We start from the raw sequence: 24139 nt of genomic DNA, 5'->3' as shown, positions 1-24139 counted from the left end.
AAAGAGTATCATTATGACACCACTATTTCTTGTTTCTGCTGGTGACAAACATTTGTGGCGACTACTGTAAATTGATATGTCAAAATATTTGTTTTTTTTAACATCAATAATAGCGTTTAAATTCTAACATCTAGTTAACATCATTAATATTATGAATATCACTATTTTTTGTAACAAAATACCTGGCTCCAGCTGGGTGCATCCGCTTCTTCCAGGATGGAAGGCTCAGCTTGCTCATCAGCCTCTGCTGAGGTGGAGGGAATGCTGCAGGGAAGGGTGGAGTGAAGAGTTGAAAGCGACTCCCTGGCTTTACACTGGTCGCCAATAAACCGTAGTTTGTCAAAGTACCACAGCCTGGGTACATACACAGCACCTGGTGCTGCTCCTGATGTTTTGGATTTCTCGATTTTCTTATTCTCCTTTCGGTACATATTTCGCAATAATTGAATTTTCTTTTCCACAAAGTCCACGTCTGCCTCTGGGATCCAAGTCTGCACAAATGTCACAAATTTCTCCAGCGTTGCCCTCCTTACTGGTTTATTATAATAATCAATGTGCTTGGAATGCCACAGATTTGTCAGCTCTTTGTATTTGTCAATAAATAGACTTAAAAATTCAAGATCCTTAAATTTCTGATTCATTTTTCTGAAAGACAATACACAAGCCAAAAACAATAATGTTAGCTCAGACTCTCCTAATCTTAGCCCAATATAGACCCCAGGATCTGCCACTTATTTGGGGAATTTGTTTAAACTTACCTTCGTTTTGCTTGCTCCCAACTTCCGTTCCTATTTTCGCAAAAGAACATACGACATGTGATTTTTGTCGTTATATACAGTGCGCACGCGTAGAACTACGCCTGCGTTGCCCGCCCATGACGTTCTTTTAGTCAAGTTCTTGTTTTCCCGCCCCTTTCTGCGCACATAACGTACAAAAGAACATACGACATGTGCATTTTGTCGTTATATACAGTGCGTACGCGTAGAACTACACCTGCATTGCCCGCCCATGACGTTCTTTTAGTCAAGTTCTTGTTTTCCCGCCCTTTTCTGCGCACATAACGTACGTACGACATGTGCATTTTGTCGTTATATACAGTGCGTACGCGTAGAACTACGCCTGTGTTGCCCGCCCATGACGTTCTTTTAGTCAAGTTCTTGTTTTCCCGCCCCTTTCTGCGCACATAACGTACAAAAGAACATACGACATGTGCATTTTGTCGTTATATACAGTGCGTACGCGTAGAACTACACCTGCGTTGCCTGCCCATGACGTTCTTTTAGTCAAGTTCTTGTTTTCCCGCCCTTTTCTGCGCACATAACGTACGTACGACATGTGCATTTTGGCGTAAGATCCAGTGCGTACGCGTAGAACTACGCCTGCGTTGCCCGCCCATGACGTTCTTTTACAAGAATATTTCCCGCCCCCTTTTCTCTACGGTGCGCAGTAGGAGAAACATGGCGGAAACACAACAGGTGCTTGATATTAACGACTCCAGTAGTCACGAATCCCCGGAGCCACAAACGTCCCAATCCGGAGAGAGGAGATTTAAGGCCTCAAATATGGCATTTGAAGAGATGGTGGAGATGGTGGCAATCTTGCGAAGTAAGGATTATGATGGCAAGCATGGACCATACACCCATCCGAACTTGCGCAAGGCCAGAATCATGGCCAAAGTAGTTAAGACCCTGCACAATCGTTTTGGGGTACGACGGTCAAAAGACCAATTGAGGAAACGGTGGTCCGACCTTAAATTGAGGGACCCGGATCAGTACAGAAGGATCAAGAAAGTTCTTAAAAAAAAGTAAGTACTTGTCGTGTGTTCCTATTTTATGATTATTGCATACAGATCCATATGCTTTACCTTTTGTACAATGTAAAAAATTGCTGCTTTCATGTTGGATACAGTAATAATCGTATCGTTATTAACAAACCCTCGTAAGTTGTTCGTGGCAAACCTCGTTTATGATACAGGGTTTAATCCGCATTTTTTTGCTGTGTAATTTTTAGGAACCAAAAAAAGATTAGGACATTGTGGTTTTAGATGTGTTTCAAACTACAATGACTAGAAAAGAACATTCAGTGTAATTGAAGGAGAGGACACTTGGCAGCTGTCTAAAAACACATCTGCACTCATGAGCAAAGGTGTGGGACACCAGAGAACATTTATTAGGGTAAACCACACGGGGTTCCTTGGTATACTTGGGGGGGGGGGGGGGGGGGCATGTGTGAAACTTGGCACAAAAAGCAAATTATTGTAGTTTTTTGGCAAAGTGAATTGATTTATCATGTCTTCACATTTTGCATCTCTTCATAAACAGACAATTGTACAAGACTTCTAATCAAGGTTTCATCTTCCTAGTTCTGGCCTTAAATATCTGTGTGCTAAAGTATACCTTTTTGTTTGTTAATTTCTCATAGGGGAGAAAAGACTCACAAAGCAGGATCCCAGGGACCGCCGCCCTTGCCAGCATGAATGTGAGGTTAGCCCCATCCCCCCCGTGGATGTGCATGTGGAGGAAGGAGAGGTGGAAGAAGGAGAGGAGATGGGCACCCCACCAGGTGAGTGTCTGACACCACAGCTTCAGGTAATCGATGTATACCTGCATATTTCCAAACACATGTTTTTACATCTATTTTAGGTGATGTTGTGGTTGTGGAAAGCGACACATTTCCAAGCACCAGTGCCCCCCCCGAGGATGTCGAGGAAGGAGAGGTTGAGGAAGGAGAGGTGGAGGAAGTAGGGGAGATGGGCACCCCACCAGGTGAGTGTCTGACACCCCAGCTTGTTGAAATCCATGTATGACTGCATAATTTGTGACCCAATTTTTACCATCTATTGTAGGTGATGTTCTGTTTGTGGAAAGGGCCCCGTTTTCCAGTGACAGCGCACAAAGGCTGATTGGCCAGATAATGGGCTGGAATGGGGAAATAGATGCCATGCGAACTAGCCTGGATCTCATGAAGACTCAGATTGACAATATGCAGCTGGAAATGAAGAACATGATCGATATTTTGGGGAGAATATAATCCGTTTCTCCATAATATCGATCATGTTCTTCATTTCCCTTGTTTTACTTAAAAGATTGTTACTTCCTAAATTATCAATATTGTGGCTGATTGTTGTTACATTTTTCATATTTTTTTAAGAAAAAGAAAACCAAAAAAAAAAAAAAGTTTTTAAAAAATTCAAAAAAAAAAGGAAAAGAAAAAATGTTTGGCAAAGAAAGTTAAATTAACCAAAAAAAAATGTATAAATAAATATTCAATGGCACATGTGAATGTGGCCAAATTAAAATTTTGAACAATCAACAATGTGTGGCGTATTCTTTCAATGCTCAATACCAGTTTGGGAAAAGTGATTTTGTGTTTCCAGTGACAATGGGCCTTATTTAATTAATGAAAATACACTTGGCACTACAAGTGCACTAGGATAACATAGGAGACAGCACAAACCAAAAGCAAACAAGAAAACAAAATTCAGATTTGATGTTCTTTTATTATTTTAATGGTTTTAAAAATTAAATATTCTGTGGCATTGCAATGGCCCCCCTACCTTTAAAATAAGTGACATATCTTTGCCGAACTTCACGGGCACTTTGGGGGGCCAAGCCAGTACGGCCAGTATCCAGGCCTGTCAGAGATTCCAGACCAAGTCCAGCCTCAGGCATTATTGACAAATAATTGGTAGAGTTTTTATTTAAAAAGTTGTGCAAAATGCAGCACGTAAGTACTACATGGTTCAGTTTGTATTCGGCTAGGTTAATTGGAGTCAGAAAAACACGGAACCGGCTGGCCATTATTCCAAACGCATTTTCCACAACTCTTCTCGCTCTGGCCAGCCGGTAGTTGAAAACCCTCCTCTCCGGGGTGAGGGTTCTTTGGGGGAATGGCCTCATGACGTGGTCGTCCAGAGCGAAAGCCTCATCAGCTATGAACACGAAGGGGAGTTCTTCTACATTCTCGGAATCAGGTGGCAATCCCAGTCCACCTGTCTGTAGACGGCGGTAGAACTCCGTCTGAGCGAAGACTCCTCCATCCGACATCCGGCCATTCTTCCCCACGTCCACATACAGAAATTCATACTGTGCCGACACCACCGCCATTAACACAATACTGTGAAACCCCTTGTAGTTATAATAGTATGACCCCGAATGGGGTGGTGGCACAATGTGGACGTGCTTCCCATCTATCGCACCACCGCAGTTCGGAAAGTCCCAACGGGTGGCAAAATGGGATGCCACGGTCTGCCATTCCCGTGGCGATGAAGGAAACTGGGGAGGCAAAGCAGAAAAAACAAAAATAAGTACTTTTGCACATTAAACATTGTACATTACAACACAAACTTTCTTTCCCGCTTCTGCCTAGTCACAGGACACCGATCGTCTGCTCCCTGTCATTGGGAGCAGTGATCAGGGTCATGTCACTGCTAGCCCATCCCCCAGACAGTTAACACTCACCCAGAACACACTTTAAACCATTCCTCGGCTCCCTTGTGCTTAATAACACCTTCACTGCATGTGACATTTTTACAGTAATCAATACAATTTTTTACAGCATTGATCACTGTATTAATGACAATGGTCCCAAAAATGTATGGAAATTGGCCAATGTGTCCGCCATAATGTGGCAGTCACAAGAAAAAAAAAAAAAAAACGGTTAGCACCGCCATTACTATTTTCAAAAATGGCAAGATTTTACAAATGCCAGCAAAATAGACCATATTTACGAAACGATAGAACTTTTGCACAAAACAATCAATAAACGCTTATTGCGATTCATTTTAACACATTTGTTTACTAAGAATACGTATCGGCATAAAATGATGTCCAAAAAAAATCAGGGTGATATATTTTTGTGCCTATATTTCTTAGAGCGAAAAGTGAAAAATAATGCATATTTTGAAAAATTCATTTTGGGTTTGTTGGTGGTTAATCACCAAAAATCAAAAAGCAGAGGTGATCAAAGACAACCAAATACAAAATCTCTTTGTGCTAATAAAATGAAGATAATTTACTAGGAGGAGCCATGTTACAAGGACGCACAATTGTCAATTCAAACAACGCACTGCCAAATCACCCAAAAAAGTGCTGAAGGTCAGGAAGGGGGAAAATCATTCCAGGGTTGAAGTGGGTTAAAAATACAATATATAATTCAACATTAATTTAAGGACACAGACTAGTTGGAATTATATTAAGTGGGGGGGGGGGGTATCCAGTTAAAGGACACACAGACCATTTGGGATACTATTAAGGGGGGGGGGGGATTCAGTTAAGGGGACACAGACCATTTGGAATAATCTTTAAATGTTTGGTTTTAGGATAAAGCAATAGAATGGAGCTGACAAAAGACATTTTAAGTGACTAGACTAGGTGGATATGGGCCTACCATAGCATGTTGGTGAGGTTTAATGAAGGCAAATATGCAGGAAAGACAAAAAAGGAGCATTAAAAGATTGCAGCATGCATGAGGACAAAGGGGACATTCACAGCATATTGCAATCATGGTAATTAGAGATTGAGGAAAGAAATACAAGGCATTAGCAAACATTAAAGACAATAAAATGTGATGTTAAATGATAAATCTTACCTTAATATAGTCCTCCTGCAGGACCTGTATGATGGCAGAACAGGTCTCTGGGATAATGATCCCCAGAGCCTGGGGGGAGATGCTTGTCGAGAACTTCAGGTCCTGAAGGCTTCTCCCTGTCGCCAAGTAGCGCAACGTGGCGATGAGCCTCTGCTCCGGAGTGATGGCTTGCCGCATGCAGGTATCCTGCCTGCTGATATAAGGGGTCAGCAAAGCCAGCAGACGGTGAAAAACGGGGTCCGTCATCCGGAGATAATTCCTGAAATCATCAGGATTATTCTCCCGGATCTCACGAAGCAAAGGCATGTGCGAGAACTGGTCACGCTGGAGCAACCAATTCTTCGTCCATGAACTCCTCAACACCCCGTCCACGGACTGTTCTTGGGTTGAAGAATGAACACCAAGCACAAGCAAAGCACGAACTCGACGACGAGTACGTACACGCAACATGGCTTCAAAACGGTAGGCTTGTCAGAACGAACTTAACAGAAGTCACTGAAGAACAGCAAGGCCTGTGAAGAGCGAGCTGAAAGTCAGCGAGCGCAGTAGATCGCACTGCAAAATACAGAGACGAACTGACTACACGCACTAAAAAACAGATACAAACCTCACAAGCACAAACTGAAAAGCAGTGAAAAACGTTCTGAAAAATACGAGTCTGAAAAACGTGAATCGTCTCTCACCAAACTTCTACTAACACGAGATAAACACGAAATTAGCAGAAGGAGCCCAAAGGGTGGCGCACTTGGTATTGAACTACCGTTTTATAGTCTCGTCGGACCTGGTGTACGTCACCGCGTACCAGGCGGGCGGACTTTATTGTGATCGTGTGTAGGCAAGTCCGTTTCCACGGAACTCTGTCGGAACTCCAGGGGAAACTCTTTCGGACTTAAGTCCGCTCGTGTGTACGGGGCTTTAGAAAGTCCAGAAGTGTCCAGAATGGACTGCTGAGACTACTCCGGGATTCCTGCACTGACCTATCCACACTTTGGAGAAATGCTTCAACCTGGTGCCTACTGGGATCACCTGGGCATCAAAAAGACTTTGTGGAGTCCTGATCAAAATGGAGAGTGCCTTTTGTTTGTGAGCTTTCAGGAACTTTGCTTCAGGGCCGTCTTTAAGGCAGGGCAAAAGGGGCAGCTGCCCTGGGCCCTGTCATTGTTGTGGGGCCCAAAGCCGCTTCCCCATACTTGCCAACTATCCCATTTTAAATTCCCTTGTCCCTTGAAGTTTTAGTCCTGTGCTGTGTCCCAATATCTCTGTGTGAAGTGCTGGTACTAATTCTGCCGAGCTCTACCTTAATGTGTACAGATGACTCACCTGCAGACATATGTGAAAGGGACAGCATTACTAAGTAAATAGCTGTGGTCGGCGACATTGATATGTAAATAAAGGTGTGTGTATCATGCTCCTCTGCAGTGAGGAGATGATGTGCTGTAACCTCTAGCAACCATTTTAGTGAGCAGCATTACTGTACAGTAATCTCTAGCAACCAATTAACAAGCATAAATCATTTGCTGTAACCACTAGCAACCATTCACAATTGCTGCTTGATCTGATACAGTAAGCTGATTTTAAGTCTAGCTGCTATTTATTGTATGTCTCAGAGCAGATGGAGAGTCAAATTGCATGGGGGGGGCAAGAAAATGTTTTGCCCAGGGTCCAACAATATTAAAGATGGCCTTGAATTGCTTGTGTGCTTCTCCAGACTCTCTTGGGGTCTCTATTTTATTTATCTTTTTTGCTCCCTTCTGATGAAGATGTTTACCTCCCATGAAATCATCCTCTCTTCTGTTCTTGCTGTATTCCTAATTTCTTCAGCCACAGAGGACTTCGAATGAAGCCGATTCTACAGCTTTCCTTAGCCAATTGCTCAATCCACCAATTATTGTTGTATTTCTCTTTAATGTGAAGAAAGTCCTTGTCATTGAAGGTGGTGGCAGTGCCTGGTGCAGGGACATCTTCATCCAGAGCCACACAGTAGATCACTTTCATCTTTACTGCAAGGCCACCAGTTAGGTAAAGGGATTTTTTGATCAGTACATATAACCGGGAGACACCTATCTCACGGTAACTGGGTCACATCTTCAGTTGCTTAGATGCACTCAACTAGGATGCCAGCAGAACGGCCAAAGTCTGTAATCTTAACACAATGGTAGTCCTATTCATTTATTGAATAGATGAGGCATAGACTGAAGCGTACCTCCATGAAATAATCCCCTCGTTCTTGCTGTATTCCTAATTTCTCCAGCCACAGAGGACTTGGAATAAAGTCGATTTCTACAGCTTTCCTTAGCCAATTGCTCAATCCACCAATTATTGTTGTATTTCTCTTTAATGTGAAGAAAGTCCTTGTCATTGAAGGTGGTGGCAGTGCCCGGTGCAGGGACATCTTCATCCAGAGCCACACAGTAGCTCACTTTGATGTTTACTGCAAGGCCACCAGTTAGGTAAAGAGATTTTTTGATCAGTACATATAACCAGAAGACACCTATCCCACGGTAACTGGGTCACATCTTCAGTTGCTTAGATGCACTCAACTAGGATGCCAGCAGAAACGTACCCACCAAGGGTTTATATGTCAGCAGATGTGTAGTACAGATTTCTTTTTCCTTAGTGCTAAGTTCAGTATATTAAAGACTACTGTAAGTCTGGTATAACGTATTGAGCATTCAAATTCGATTTGCACAGATTTAAAATCAAGGCCTTACAGTCACAGAACCTTGCTTTTTGGTAAGCTGTACTCGCCCATATTCTCTTAAACCAGGTTTCAAAAACCTCGCAAATTCTGAGCTTCATATTTGAAGTCAGCCCGATCCGTATAATTCCAACGGGCCCTTCAAACATTGACTCGTAGGTATATTTCAGCTTAAGGCTCCAGGGTAGAAACTCTTGGCATGCAGTAAACTGTTAGTAGTGGTAGTTTTTTTTTTATATAATCTTGTTTTTACAGTATAGTCCCCTTCTGTCCTGCAGAAGTTGGCCTGATTTTCCTCCAGTTACACATGAAATTTATATTTTCAAGCTTCTCTCCAAACAGTGCCTTGCCATCAAGGGAATTCTAGACCTGTTTTGTTTCAAAGCCATCTGCTGCCCAAGGCTTCAACCAAAGGGCTCTTTTAGACATTTCCTGTGTGCAGTATTGCTCTGGCAAAGCCTCTGATCATATGGATAGTTGCTTCCCCCTACTCATTACACAGAAGGTGGTAGCAGCTGAACACCACAGCGACTCTAGAATTGACCTAACCATAAATTTGGGTTATAAAAGCAGCCGCAACTATTAAGCTGAATAAGTACCGACTGGAATTAGTGTATGTAAAAAAAAAAACAAAAAAAAAACTTTTTTGCTTCCTTCTGATGAAGATGCTTCTTTACCTCCATGACATCATCCTCTCTTCTGTTCTTGCTGTATTCCTAATTTCTCCAGCCACAGAGGACTTGGAATTAATCCAATTTCACAGCTTTTTTTAGCCAATTGCTCAATCCATCAATTATTGTTGTATTTCTCCTTAATGTGAAGAAGGTCCTTGTCATTGAAGGTGGTGGCAGTGCCTGGTGCAGGGACATCTATATCCAGAGCCACACAGTAGCTCACTTTGATGTTTACTGAAAAGCTACCAGTTAGGTAAAGGGATTTCTTGATCAGTACATATAAAGTTGCTTAGATGCACTCAACTAGGATGCCAGCAGAAACGTACCCACCAAGGGTTTATATGTCAGCAGATGCCAATGTGTAGTACAGATTTCCTTTTCCTTAGTTCAGTATATTAAAGACTACTGTAAGTCTGGTATAACGTATTGAGCATTCAAATTTGATTTGCACAGATGTAATATCAAGGCCTTATGGTCACAGAACCTTGCTTTTTGATAAGCTGCACTCACCCATATTCTCTTAAACCAAGTTTCAAAAACCTCTCGCAAATTCCAAGCTTTATATTTGAAGTCATCCTGATCCGTATAATTCCAATGGCCCTTAAACATTGACTGGTAGGTATATTTCAGATCAAGGCTCCAGGCTGGAAACTCTTGCAATAAAATGTTGGTAGTGGTAGATTTTCTATATAGTCTTGTTTTTACAGTATAGTCCTCATCCAGGTCAATAATTTGAAGAATAGTATAAATACCTAATATTCTTAAACAAAGTGTGAGTTTGTCACACAGTTGGCTTCAAAAATCCAATGAAAAAAGTATAACAGTTCAGTGTAAGTAAAAATAATTGAAATAGAATAAATAGTTATAAAGCTGTAATAAGCTTATGAAAGCATGTGTGCATCATGCCTGCTGCCTTCTGTCTCCATGCTGTCTTGTGTAACCAAAAGGAAGCAAGGTTCTTATGCGCCGTAAACACACGTTCGGACTTTCCCACAACAATACTGTGAAATTTTTGTTCGAAGGCTGTTGGCTCTAACTTGTCTAGCATACACACGGTTACACAAATGTTGGCCAACAATTACGAATGTAGTGGTGTACTACACATACTTACGTGTTTTTTAAACTCTTTAGCGGCACCCTTTGGGATCCCTATGCTAGTGTTGATTCGCCCTTTTTCTTTTTGCGTTTTTTATTTTTCAGTATTATTTTCCTTTATCACTAGAAGAAAAGAGACTTTGAAAATTAATTTGCAATAATTCAATCAGTATCACCAGCAAAGCAGCTTCATTATTATCCCATTAAAGAAGAAGAGCATGTGCGCTGAATTTTGGAGATTTTCTAATTTGCCACAACACAAATGTTAATTCTTCATTACGAACACTGGTTTACAAGACCGACCGCTTCTGCTTCTGAGCATGCGTGAATTTTTGTGCGACGGACTTAAGTACACACGATCAGCCTTTCTGACAACAACGTTTTTTTGGTGGAAATGTTTAGAACCGGCAAGCCAAAATTTGTTGGTGGGAGGTCTAACAGCAAATGTTCGATGGAGCATACACACTGTCGGACTTTCAGCCAACATTTCTCGTTGGAAAATCCAACCGTGTGTACGTGGCATTAGACTTCTGGGACAATTCAGCTGTTCCAGCTTGTCAAAGCGTCTTTGTGTGACTATGTCTGTCTCATCTCTCCTGTGTGCGTGCGTGTGTGTGTGTGTGTGTGTGTGACCTTCAATATTGAAGCGTTGGCTTTTTATGTTACATGTGAATGTCATAACCTCACAAACTTAGAACTTTGTATGGCACGCATTAATTTTGTTGATACCAACTCAGAGAGTCATATATGGAGTTGGGTTGACAATCCCACAGGTAACACTTGTATTAATGTGCTGGTCATGTAATGTCTTGTAACCAATCATCTAATATGAACACATTACCAACTTTAACTACATTAACTATAAACTAATACTTATTAATATGACTGAGACTACAGTAAACTAACTTAGCAGGATATAAGCAAATATGTATTATTCCTCTAACTACATAAATACTGGTCTATTCTGGAACTCCCTTGACATTCCATATCAGATAACTTTTATATATCATTCTCAAACTAACTACATCCACCAGATACTTCTAGCAATACTCAGGTTTAGATAAGGATCTATTTTACTGAACATTTGATCAAGGTCATTCACACATACTATATTTATTATGACTAATCAGAAAAAAAACATGTTTTGCAAGCTTGCCATAAATCTAACACCCCTAAGTGCCGAATTAGGAATTTATAATGATATTCTAACAATAGATCCAAAAATGTAATGCTTTTGGCATGACAGTCACTCCTGAATGTTAAATTATATGGATTCAACATTCCTTCAGTGCCTTTCCAAAAAATTAGGATGTCGTTAATCTACCTGTACCAGGAAAAAAATCCTGGACAGGCACATTGACGCCCCCTACATAACGGCCAAGGCTTAAGTCTTTTAACTGAATGTTCAAGGAGTATCCAGACGCATAGTTCAGGCTTGACAATAATATTTACCATCAAACTCCAAACATATTGTGTGTTAATAGAAACTTCCAACAGCTTGATGATATATTGGAAAAAGAAAAAAATCGCGCTACCACTTAAAAAATAAAATTGTGTAAACATCAAATACTGCTGCAGTTCTGCTATATACCAAAAGTTATATACTCATAAACGTGACCCAAAGAGAGAACCGCGTTGTCCTAAGAGTAAACTTAGGTTATGTGCTTCCCCTAAAGGAAATTTAACATATACAAAATTGTGTTGCAATATCAAAAGAATAGTTGTATCAATACCTCATACCTGAAAAGATATATTGATGTGAAATTATACTCATAAGTGTGCATCAACAACAGTAACACATCTTAAATTTGTTATAAATGGTGCAAAATTACAACATCTACACCCTTATCACAATATGTGCAAAACAGTGACTTAACTGCATATACATCAACACAAATCAAGAAAAACAAAAATGAGTTAAAGAACTCTCAATACTAAAGTGTCCAATTTGTCAAATTGTTAAAGAAAAGTCCGTGAGAACTCGAAGACCACCACATGTCAGATATAATTTAAATTCTCCGTATCCTGTTCGAAATCTCAGCGTATATTGTAGTGCACCACCACCGGAAGTGAGGATTAACTCCTTACCAGATGTCCTTAAATAGTTCGCTCTAAAAGATCAGGCCAGGCCATGTGCATCCCTCAATTGTCCATAGGCTCCACCCACAAGCCAAATCGTATTTCAGTCAGGCTCCAATAAGTTTACAATGACCGGTCCACCATAAAGGGGGGAAAAAAATGCTCCAAATAGTGTAAAAACTTTTTATTAAAAATAAAGTAAGATAAGAAATGCACTTACAAAAGTACAGCAAAGTTAGGCGTATCACAGTGGGAGGCGCCGGCCGAACGCAATTCTCCACGACAATAACCTATCACCAGCTGGTCTATTCAGAGGCAATGGATAGCGTGTCACACCGCCCGACGCGTTTCGTGAAATATCACGTCGTCTCGGGGCTCGGGTGACACGCCATTATGCCTCATTTATATAGTGTCCTATGACCCAAGCCTCCTCCTCCATGGAAAGCTGCGGCCTCGTTATCGGTCCCGTGGCGGAAGTGACGCACATGCGTCACGACTCGCCGGCCAATCATTTCTTCACCAAGTCAGATCAACCTATAGTCGCTGGTTCACCGCTCGTCGCAGGCGGGAACCAAGCCTCGCTTCCGATATTACGTCGGAAGTGTTATCCTCACACTCGTAAGGGCGGAAGTAACACACCAGAAGGTATCTCCGCCCTCACTATCAGCGTGACTACATCAGAGCAGCCAACCAATCCATGGTGGCGCATTAATGTAGATACGGATAGAGTGATGGATGTGAATAGAGTGAGAACCAAGCCCTCACTTTCGATCCTCGCTCCCTATATAGAACATTTAGGGCAGAAGAAAGGTAAAAGGAAAAATTGAGACTCACTCTCAGGTTTAACCCAGGCGACCCACCGTCCTCACCTCAATGATCATAATTTTATTTCAAAGACCGGGAGGATGATGTTCAATCCAGACCAAAAGTCAGTGAATATCAGAGGGCACAATTAAAGCACCATTAAGGAAGAGGCTTGTACCAGCAGACTGTCCTAATAAACATTACTCATAATATCCTATAACAGGTTATACATAGCACATTTATAACGCCTCTTAAGTATATTTGTGTAAAAATAATTTTACAAAAAACCTTTGCGGTAACATCACCAAGATGAACTTTTACAGCAACATCACTACAGTGAACATAGAAAATTATAAAAAAATTATAAAAAAATATTTTGCATTAAAAACAAATAAGATCCGTGGTTGGACAGAGGTTACAAATATATATTGGAATATCTGAAAGGTCACCCAACAACCAAAGTGAATAAACCCTCCATCGGGGTCGCACACTAAAATGTTGTTTTCCACAGAGATACTATATAAAGGACCATAATATTGCGATTAACTCACAATGGAGAAAAATCTCCACAGGAGCCTCTAGTTAGGAGTATAAGCTTACAAACTCTCCACTGCACTTAAGCATTGTTTATAAACGCATTTACATCGATATCGACGTTCATCCCAAAAGGGGCATATGTTTTTAATCTGTGGATCCATGACATCTCTAAACAGGAGATATCCCTTACTAATGACCCTCCCCTCCAATGTGGACTATGCTTGTCTATTCCCATATAAAGGGTATTGGAGGGGTCCCTATCGTGTACCTCATCGTAATGTCTAGAGACTGGGTGCTTATCAAAGCCCCGTTTTAATATTACCAATATGTTCGTTTAATCTAACTTTTAGGGCCCTCTTGGTCCTCCCCACATATTGGAGCCCGCAGGGACACTGGATGAGGTATACTACTGCCACAGAGGAGCAGGTTATGAAAGGCTCCACCTTATATGATTTAAGTGTACTCGTGGAGGAAAATTCACAGATTTTGGAATTTTTGTTTACATTCAGTGTGCACACCTGACAATTTTTGCATCTATAGAACCCTGTTAGATTCTGAAAAAAACACCTATTCATCTTCGGGGGATTTTGTACACTAGGGGCAACCTTACTACCTAATGTGGGTACCCCCCTGAAGATGACCCTAGGGTTTTCAGGTAAGACTGGACCCAAAACCTGATCATTGGTCAATACATGCCAATGTTTGCGAATTAATTGCTTAACTCTCCGGTGTTGCATCGAAAATGTGGTCACAAAAAGCAATAACGCCTGATTCTTATCTTTATCTCCAGTCTCTTCTGCCAATAATGTCGACCTATCTTTATTTCGTGCTGTATTCACCGCCTCGATCAAGGTTTCTGTCTCATATCCTTTCTCCCTGAATCTCTGAGATAATGCCATGGCTTGCTCATCAAACGTAGCGATGTTAGTACAGTTCCTCCTAAGGCGCATATATTGCCCCAAGGGAACTGATTTCAACCATGAGGCATGATGGCAACTTCCCATAGGGATATAGGAATTTCTATCTGTTGGCTTGAAGAACGTTGATGTGACAAAAGTGTCATTCACCACTTTGATGTTTAAATCCAAAAAATTAACCTCCTTCATACTGGCTTCATAGTTCAATCTAATGCCTCTATTGTTCTTATTCAACATTTCCATATAATTATGTAGATCCAGCTCCTCCCCATCCCATAGGAGGAGGACATTGTCGATTATAGCGTGCCCACAACGCTACCTCAGACCGCCTTGGGGAATCGACCACGTCCTCCTCCCACTTGGCCATGAACAGGTTGGCCAAACTGGGGGAGTACTTAGCCCCCATGGCCACATCCTTATCCTGGCGGAAGAACTGGTTATCGAACCAGAAGTAATTATGTCCTGCGGCAAATTCTAAGAGTTCCAAAAGGAAGTCTATTTGTATCTGAGTTAGACCTGAGCCTCGCTCCAAATAAAGTCTAACCGCCTCGAACCCCAATTCATGGGGGATGATGGTGTACAGCGACGTGACATCAGCGGTCACAAGCCAGAGGCCTTCCTTCGGTTTGATCTTACTCAGCATGTTAATAATTTGTTTTGTGTCTTTCACATAAGAAGGGATCTTTTGCACTAAAGGTTGGAGAAAATAATCGATGTATTTGCCCACCCGGGACGTCACTGAGTCGATTCCACTGACTATCGGACGCCCCGGGGGGCAAGTGGCATTTTTATGTATTTTTGGGAGATAATAGATGACCGGTGTGCGCGCGGCAACCGGTACTAGAAATAAAATTTTCTCTATCGGTAAGGATTCCTTTCCGAAACCCCCCATCAACCATTTTCACCAACTCCTTGTATTTTATTACAGGGTCCCTATTGATTACTGTGTAGGTTTCGCCATCATCTACAATCCTATGCATTTCTTTTAGGTAATCACACCTGTCTAAAACCACAATTCCTCCTCCCTTGTCTGCTGGCCTAATTACAAGGGATTTGTTGTTACATAAGGTATCCAAACCTTTTTGTAAATCTCCTTGCATCCTCACTTTTTTAATTTTGATTTTCTCCAAATCTCGCAATACCACGTCCCTAAAAACTCTAATACTGGGAGCCAGAGGTCCTGGGGGGTTAAAGAGTGACGCATTAGAAAGACCAGAATGTTTAAATTCTGATCTCGTTCCATGGATGTCTGTAATAGGATTCCCCAACATGTATCTTTTGATACTCAGTCTCCGCACGTACTTATGGACATCCATGTAGGTCTGAAATTTGTTCAGGCCCTTAGGCGGAGCAAACTTCAGACCCTTATCCAGGATTCGTTACTCCGAGTCAGTAAGTACCTGCGTGCTAAGATTAAAGATCCCTTTACCTAGGGTCTTTTTCGCTTTTGCTGACTGTAAGCGCCTCCCCCCTCGGACTCCTCTTTGTTCTACAGGCCTTTTCAGGCCTCTGTTGTCTACGGGAAAATCCCATCCCTGGCTCGCCCTGTTAACATGGTTGTACTGCAAGGAATCCTGTCCGAGGCCGTAATCTGTCTGGTATGGTCTATTTGAGTTGTATTCTTGCTGATAGTTACCGCCATTATGTCTCCATGCATTAGGTGTTTCAAAATCAGATAACGGGAGAAAACGGTTTTGTGTTGATATATCATAGTCCTGATTTCTCTTATCTCTACTATGATATATGGACCTCTCCTGATCAAAGCCCTGGATGGAACCCCATGGTTCATACCCCCCTGATTTCTGATTGTAGGGTACTCTCTGGTTGTTATTTCGGGAGAAATCTCTCTTGTTGTTCTTAAAACCTTTCTTAAATCCCTTCGCCGGGGTTCCCTCTGGAGGCCGTTGTGGGAACTGGCCAGGGTTACCTTGGTTATTGTTTCTCCTTATTTGGGTTTGTCCCTCTCCCATAGGGTAATGAACAATATGGCTCCCTGGTATAACTCCTGGGAGACCTCTCATGGTTTCACTGGAGCTATTATGGGGGAATATGTCCATATGCTCACCTTCTCTTTCGGAGGCTAACTTTTTTTGCCATAGAAAGACCAAACCAGACTGGTAGTCTTCTCTATCTCTCATGTATTTTTTCTTCTTTTTGAGTTTCTGTTCTCTCTCCTCCTTCTCAAGGGTCTTAAGAAGGTTTTTTGAGCATTCCTTATACTCTTCGCTCGTGTTTAAGGGGACTAATATTTCTTTAATTTTTTTAATTTCCTCATCAAGACGGACTAGTTTATCGCTTTTTCTCTGGGCGAGAAAACGCAATAAACAAAGGCCGGAATCGTGAAAAAACTTAAACCAGCCTTCCAGGTCAGGTTCATCCCTTTGCGGGCTTAAATCCCACCTCAAACTTCTAGGGACCATGCCTTCCTTGACATAGGTCTCAAAGAAAGCAATGTCCCACTGGGCATGCACCTCAGACACGGTGAGATTTTTTAATCTAGTGAATAGACCCTTTGTATCGGTATCCAAGGGCCCTAGGGTGGAGTCAAAAACTCTGGTGATATCAATCACCCTTTTAGTGCGAAATTCAAAAATTCTGGGTTTAACCTCTGGAGCAGCGATAGTCTATTTGGTAAATAATAAGTAAAGGAAAAAGAAAAAAATCGCGCTATCACTTAAAAAATAAAAATAAAATTGTGTACACATCAAATACTGCTGCAGTTCTGCTATATACCAAAAGTTATATGCTCATAAACGTGACCCAAAGAAAGAACCGCGCTGTCCTAAGTGTAAACTTAGGTTATGTGCTTCCCCTAAAGGAAATTTAACATATACAAAATTGTGTTGCAATATCAAAAGAATAGTTGTATCAATACCTCATACCTGAAAAGATATATTGATGTGAAATTATACTCATAAGTGTGCATCAACAGCAGTAACACATCTTAAATCTGTTATAAATGGTGCAAAATTACAACATCTACACCCTTATCACAATATGTGCAAAACAGTGACTTAACTGCATATACATCAACACAAATCAAGAAAAACAAAAATGAGTTAAAGAACTCTCAATACTAAAGTGTCCAATTTGTCAAATTGTTAAAGAAAAGTCAGTGAGAACTCTAAGACCACCACATGTCAGATATAATTTCAATTCTCCGTATCCTGTTCGAAATCTCTGCGTATATTGTAGTGCACCACCACCGGAAGTGAGGATTAACTCCTTACCAGATGTCCTTAAATATTGATGATATATTGACCATCCAAAGTTCTTGAATGGGGAAAAAGTGGTCGGTCACCTCCATCATACTCCAGTTTTCATAGACCTGCAAAATGAGCTGAAGAAGGTTCTTTGCAGTGTTTTTGGTCACTTCCTGGATGTTAGAAGACATTCTGGAAGCCCATTGACCGCTGATGACTCATCCATTGTTAGAGTAGAAGTATATCCAAGACTGGTTTGTACTTCTCCTATGGATCACAGGAGTGCTGTTAGTTTTGCACGACTGTGACCCATTTTCAGCAAAGAGTGGGCTGAAGTCCGTTCTCTGCTGACTTTACAGAAGTCGTGCCAGGCACGCGTCGTCATGGCAATGCAAGTCGGGATCCGCCAGATGCCCAGACCCTCCTCGGGCTCTCGGTGAACTGCTGAGAGCCTGAGCCGGCCTCCCCCTGGGCTTCCCTGCTGACCGCTGAATGTAAAAAAGAAATGGTGGTACAAAAGAAATACACAAACTGGTGTGGGGGGCCACCAAATGCCACACCAGACCCTTATCCGAGCATACAGTCCAGTAGGGCAGGAAAGGGAGGGGACGAGTGAGCCCCCCCTCGAACCATACCAGGCCACATGCCCTCAACATGGGGGGGGAGAAGAGAAGACAACTCGGGGAGATTATATCTATCTATCTATAATTTTTTTTTTTTTTTTTTTTAATACAATACTTGTCAAAAACCTGTGTGTTTTTTTTTTTTTTTTTTTTTTTTTTTTTTTTTGTGTGAACGGGTAGGGGTACATCCCTAGGGTCTGGGAGTCCACTTACCAATTTTTGGTTACTACAAAAAAAAGTGAAATATTCCTTTAAATATCGTGCCTGGGGGGTGTCTGTAGTATGCCTGTGAAGTGCCACGTGTTTCCCGTGTTTAGAACAGTCCCTGCACAAAATGACATTTAACAGAAATAATGTCATTTTAAAACTACTTGCGGTTTTAATGTTATATCTGGTTCCTGCAATATGGATGAAAATCATTGAGAAAAACGGCATGGGTAGCCCTCCCTGTGCATTACCAGCCCCTTTGGGTCTGTACGGATAATAAGGGGAACCCCGTACCCATATTAAAAAAAAAGGAAATACGTGTGTCCCCCAGTCCCTATGTACTCAGAACAGCAGTATACAGGCGGTGCAAACAAGACAGGGACTGTGTAGGTTTGTTGTGTTAAGTAGAATCGGTTTGTAATTTTGAACTGGTACATTTTTAAAGTGTAGCTCCATTCAAAAAATCTATTTTTTTTTGGAAAACATAAGGAAGGGTTATCACCGCTGTATAATTTGTTTTGCCGTCCGTCTTTTTTTCATCTCACTTCCTGTTGTCTCCTTCTGTTTGCAAGTAGGAGACGTTTGTAAGTTGGATGTTTGAAAGTAGGGGCCTGCTCTGCAGAAATGGCGGAACAAGGTGTTGGTGTTGCCACAACATTGTAAGCTCTCAAAGTGACTCTTGGTGGGCGCTGGAGCACCCTGCTGTAAACGATTATATCAAGAATTGTAATTACATGCCATTGTTGAACAGTGGTAGAAAAATTGGGCCTTTTGGTGGTTTTGTGGTGCTGGTGCCACAACACTATAAGTCCTCACAGTTACTCTGGATGGGCACAGGAATGGGCCCTGCTGTGAAATATTATATCAAGAATTGTAATTACATGCCCCTGTTAAACAGGGGCTGAAAAATTGGGCCTTAGACACTGGTGCTGGTGCCACGACACTGCAACCTCTCCCATATACTCTAGATGTGGTGCAGGAATGAGCCCTGCTGCAAAGCATTGCATCAGAAATTGTAATTAAATGCCCCTGTTAAACAGGGGCTGAAAAATTGGGCTGGTGGCATCACCCAGAACCAAAAATGTTCTTCCAACATATCAGCGGAGGAGGAAGAGGATAGACAGTCAACATAACAGGACAGTCACTCAGCATCAGCATAGGCAGTCTTGAAGGGATGTGATATTTTTAAAAAAAATTATTCGGTTACATCAGCTTCAGGTGCTTGGTAGCTGTGGGTGATCCAAGACTGATTCATCTTGATGAAGGTCAGTCGATCAACTGAGTCGGTGGACAGGTGCACCCTGTGATCGGTAACAAAGCCACCAGCAGCACTGAAGGTGCGATCCGAAAGAATGCTGGATGCAGGACAGGCCAGTAGCTCAATTGCATACTGTGCAAGCTCTGGCCAGTGATCCATCCTCAAGACCCAGTAAGCCAGAGGATTTTCGGTGGGAAAGGTGTCCAGGTCTGACCTTGCCCCTAGATATTCCTGCACCATATAAATCAGACGCTGGCGATGGTTGCTGGAACCGATCATACCTTGGGGCTGCGGACTAAAAAATTGTCTGAAAGCATCAGTCAGACGGCCACCTTCTCCACCGCTCCTGACCGATGCCTCAGCAACACGTTGTCCAGGACCAGGAGTTTGTAACCTCCCAGTCTCTGGGAACGCGTTGCACAGACCTTTCTGCAAGGCCTCCCAGAGATGTCTCATCCTCTGCGATGGCAAGATAAGGTTGGCATCCTTACCCTTGTACCGTGGATCAAGGAGAGTGGCCAGCCAGTAATGGTCCCTCTCCTTGATCCGAAGAATACGAGGATCCTTCTGCAGGCTTTGCAGGATCAGGGAGGCCATGCAGCGTAGGTTAGCTGAGGCATTCGGTCCGGAGTCCTCTGGGTCACTAAGGACAACATGATCTGCAGCTACCTCCTCCCAGCCACGTACAAGTCCACGGGTTTCTTGGGACTGTAAATTATCCCTACAAGACTGCTGCTGATGCTGAGTGCCAGCCTCCACCTCCATGCTGACACAATCCTCCTCCTCTTCCTGTGTGATGGGTGGCACAACAGGAACACTGTCTGGATAAAGGGGGCCTTGAGAGGCAAGGAAGTCCTCCTCTTCCTGCCTCTGTTATGCCTCAAGTGCCCTATCCATTATTCCACGCAGCGTATGCTCCAAGAGGTGGACAAGAGGTACAGTGTCACTGATGCATGCACTGTCACTGCTCACTATCCTTGTGGCCTCCTCAAACGGTGACATGACAGTGCATGCATCCCTGATCATGCCCCACTGGCGTGGTGAGAAAAAACCGAGCTCCCCTGACCCTGTCCTGGTGTCGTAGTCGCACAGGTACTCATTGATGGCCCTCTTCTGCGTGTGCAGCCGCTGCAGCATGGCCAACGTTGAGTTCCACTTGGCGGGCATGTCACATATAAGGCGGTTCTTGGGCAGGTTCAACTCCTTTTGGAGCTCAGCCAGCCGAGCACAAGCATTAAATGATCTGCGGAAATGCACACAGACTTTCCTTGCCTGCTTCAGGACATCCTGTAAGCCCGGGTACTTGCCCAAGAACCGCTGCACCACCAGGTTAAGGACGTGAGACACACAGGGCACATGGGTCAGTTGTCCCTGTCGGAGGTTGGTGCCATTCCTGGCTTAAGCTGGCGTGGCGTCAACCACCTCGGCCTGCCCCTGCAGAGCTGACAAAACATCTGCCCTAGTGTGCGCAAGCGCGGCATGGCATCGTTTTGCCTGCATACTTGCGTAGCCCCTGGAACGCCTACGGAGCACCGTTGGCTTTGAGGACAGAGCACTGGAAGAGGCCATGGAGGAAGAAGAAGAGGAGGGGGTGGAGGAGAGAGGTGTGTCACAACCAATAGTAGCATTTTGGAGGCGTGGTGGCTGAACAACCTCCAACACTACTGCACCTTGTCCTGCATCCTTCCCAGCTGCCAGAAGAGTGACCCAATGGGCCGTGAAAGACAGGTAACGTCCCTGTCCATGCCTGCTGGACCATGAGTCAGCGGTAATATGCACCTTACCGCTGACCGCCCTGTCCAGCGAGGCAAGGACATTGCCTTCCACATGCCGGTAGAGAGCCGAAATCGCCTTCCGTGAGAAAAAGTGGCGTTTGGGGACCTGCCACTGAGGAACCGCACATTGTACAAACTCACGGAAGGGGGCCGAGTCTACCAACTGAAAAGGCAGCAGTTGAAGTGCTAGCAATTTAGCCAAGCTAGCATTCAACCGCTGGGCATGTGGATGGCTGGGAATGAACTTTCGGCGGTCCAGCAGCTGGGGCAGGTACATTTGCCTGCTATAATCGGACGTGGGTGTACTGCTAGCAGAGTGCCCGGAAGCACTTGGCTGTGACACACCTAATTCTACACCTTCATTCCTCTCAGAGCAGGTTTCAGAGAGGACGAAGGTCTAGTGGGGTTGGAGATGCCAGCTGATGAGGAGCAAGGAGAGGTTTGTTCTTTGGTGTGGGTCTTTGAGGTACGCTTGCCAACGAGCTGCATGGCAGGTCAACATATGTCTGGTCAAGCATGTGGTGCCCAAGCGGCTGTTTTGGCCACGCGAGATACGCTTGAGACATATGTTGCAAATAGCAGCGGTGCGATCTGATGCACTGGTCTCAAAAAAGGCCCACACCAAAGAACTTTTAGAATAACGCGCAGAGGCAGTGCCCTGCACAGGCAGAGCTCTGCGGTGGGATTCAGTCGGTGTGCTGCCCCTAAGCCGGCCCCCGGAGGGCATCCTGCCTCGTTGGACATGTGCCTCCTCCTCCCTCCTCCCTCTGTAGCTAGCTATATAGGTGGATATAACAGTGTATTCTGCGGTCAGAGCACGCAGACAGCACGCACAAGCTCTATTAAAAAAGAGAAATATAGCTAGCTATATAGGTGAATATAGCGGTGTATACTGCGGTCAGGGCACGCAGACTACAACCACTACAGAAGAGCAAGAACGCAAAATCGGCCGATAACGATCGATGTATACTGTGTTGAAGGTACACAGAACACCCACTAACTCCTACAGGCGCCAACACTACACAATGCCGCCGCGCTGGCAGCCTTATATAGTGTGGGGCGTGTACTACACAGCCTGAGCTATGATTGGCCAATATATATATATATATATATATATATATATATATTAAACAAATGTTAAGCACATTTTTACATTCTATTACCTGTCAAGATAATAGGAGACACCAAAAAACTTTAAACAGTAGCATCTGAAAGTATTGAGGCAGGCCCTTGCACTTCATGTTTTGGTGAATTCATCCATAAATCTGACCACAAAAGAGGTAGGTATAGTTTGTATGGGTTTGGCAAAGTCAGCAGATGGAGGATTGCTATAAGCTGACTTAACAGTTGGGGGAGGGGGTTCTTAATGAGACTTAGACAGGTATCTGCAACCCCCTCCCTCCTGAAAGGTGCCAAGTGTGACACCGAGGGGGGGGGGGGGGGTTCAGATGATTGGAAGTTCCACTTTAGGGTGGAACCCTGCTTTAAGCACACACCACTTTTGTACACATTTTTAAGGGGTGTTTTAGGGGAAACCACTACTATGGAGCTGACAAAATACATTAAGTGTCTAGGCTATAGGTGTATATGGGCCCTGAAGAGCATGCTGGGGAGGTTAGTGAAGGCAAATATGCACGAAGGCCAAAAAGGAACTTTAAAAACTTCCAGCGTGCATGAGTACAAAGGGGCACAGCATATTACAATCATATTAATTAGGGAACAATGAAAGAAATACAATACATTAGCAAACATTAAATACAAAGAATGTGATAAAGGAGAAAACTTACCCTTTTAATATAGTCCTTCTGCAGGACCTGAATTATGGCAGAACAGGTCTCTGGAATAATGATCCCCAGAGCCTGGGGGGAGATGCCTGTAGAGAACTTGAGGTTCTTAAGGCTTCTCCCTGTTGCCAAGTACCACAACGTGGTGATGAGCCTCTGCTCCGGAATGATGGCTTGCCGCATGCAGGTATCCTGCCTGCTGATATAAGGGGGCATCAAAGCCAACAGACGGTGAAAAACGGGGTCCTGAAATTAATTCCTGAAATCATCAGGATTATTCTTCTGGATCTCAAGAAGCAAAGGCATGTGCGGGAATTGGTCACGCTGGAGCAACCGTTTCTTGCTCCGTGAACTCCTCTTTGCCTTGTTCATGGACCAGGCTTGTGTCAAAGCTAAAAGCCCAACTACAAGCCATTGCACAGCACAAACTTTACGACAAGTACGTACATGAAACGGCTTCAAAATGGTCGGCTGGTCAGAAAGGACTAACAGAAAGCACCGATAAACAGCAAGGCCTGAAAGAAACTGAAAACCAGAAACGAGCAGACAATAAGCACTGAAAATCAAAGCGTACTATATAAATATAGGCCACAATGATCAACAAATGTGAACTGACTACACGGACTGATAAGCAGATAAGCACCAACAAGCACAAACTGTAGAGCAGTAACGATCTGAAGCACAAGTCTGAAAAGCGTGAATTGTCTCTAACCAAACTTCTACTAACACGCGATAAACACAAGATCAGCAGAAGGAGCCCAAAGGGTGCCGGACGTGGTGCTGAACTTCCCTTTTATAGTCCCTACGTACGTGGTTTACGTCACTGCATTCTTGGCGACCGTGTGTATGCAACTCAAGATTCGGACAAAATCCGTTGGACGAAATCCAACGGGTTT

This window comes from Lithobates pipiens, unplaced genomic scaffold, assembly GCF_037356315.1.
Source record: "Lithobates pipiens isolate NorthernLeopardFrog02 unplaced genomic scaffold, aLitPip1_a1.2 Scaffold_19, whole genome shotgun sequence".
Taxonomy (NCBI): Eukaryota; Metazoa; Chordata; class Amphibia; order Anura; family Ranidae; genus Lithobates; species Lithobates pipiens.
This window is presented reverse-complemented; position numbering follows the sequence as displayed.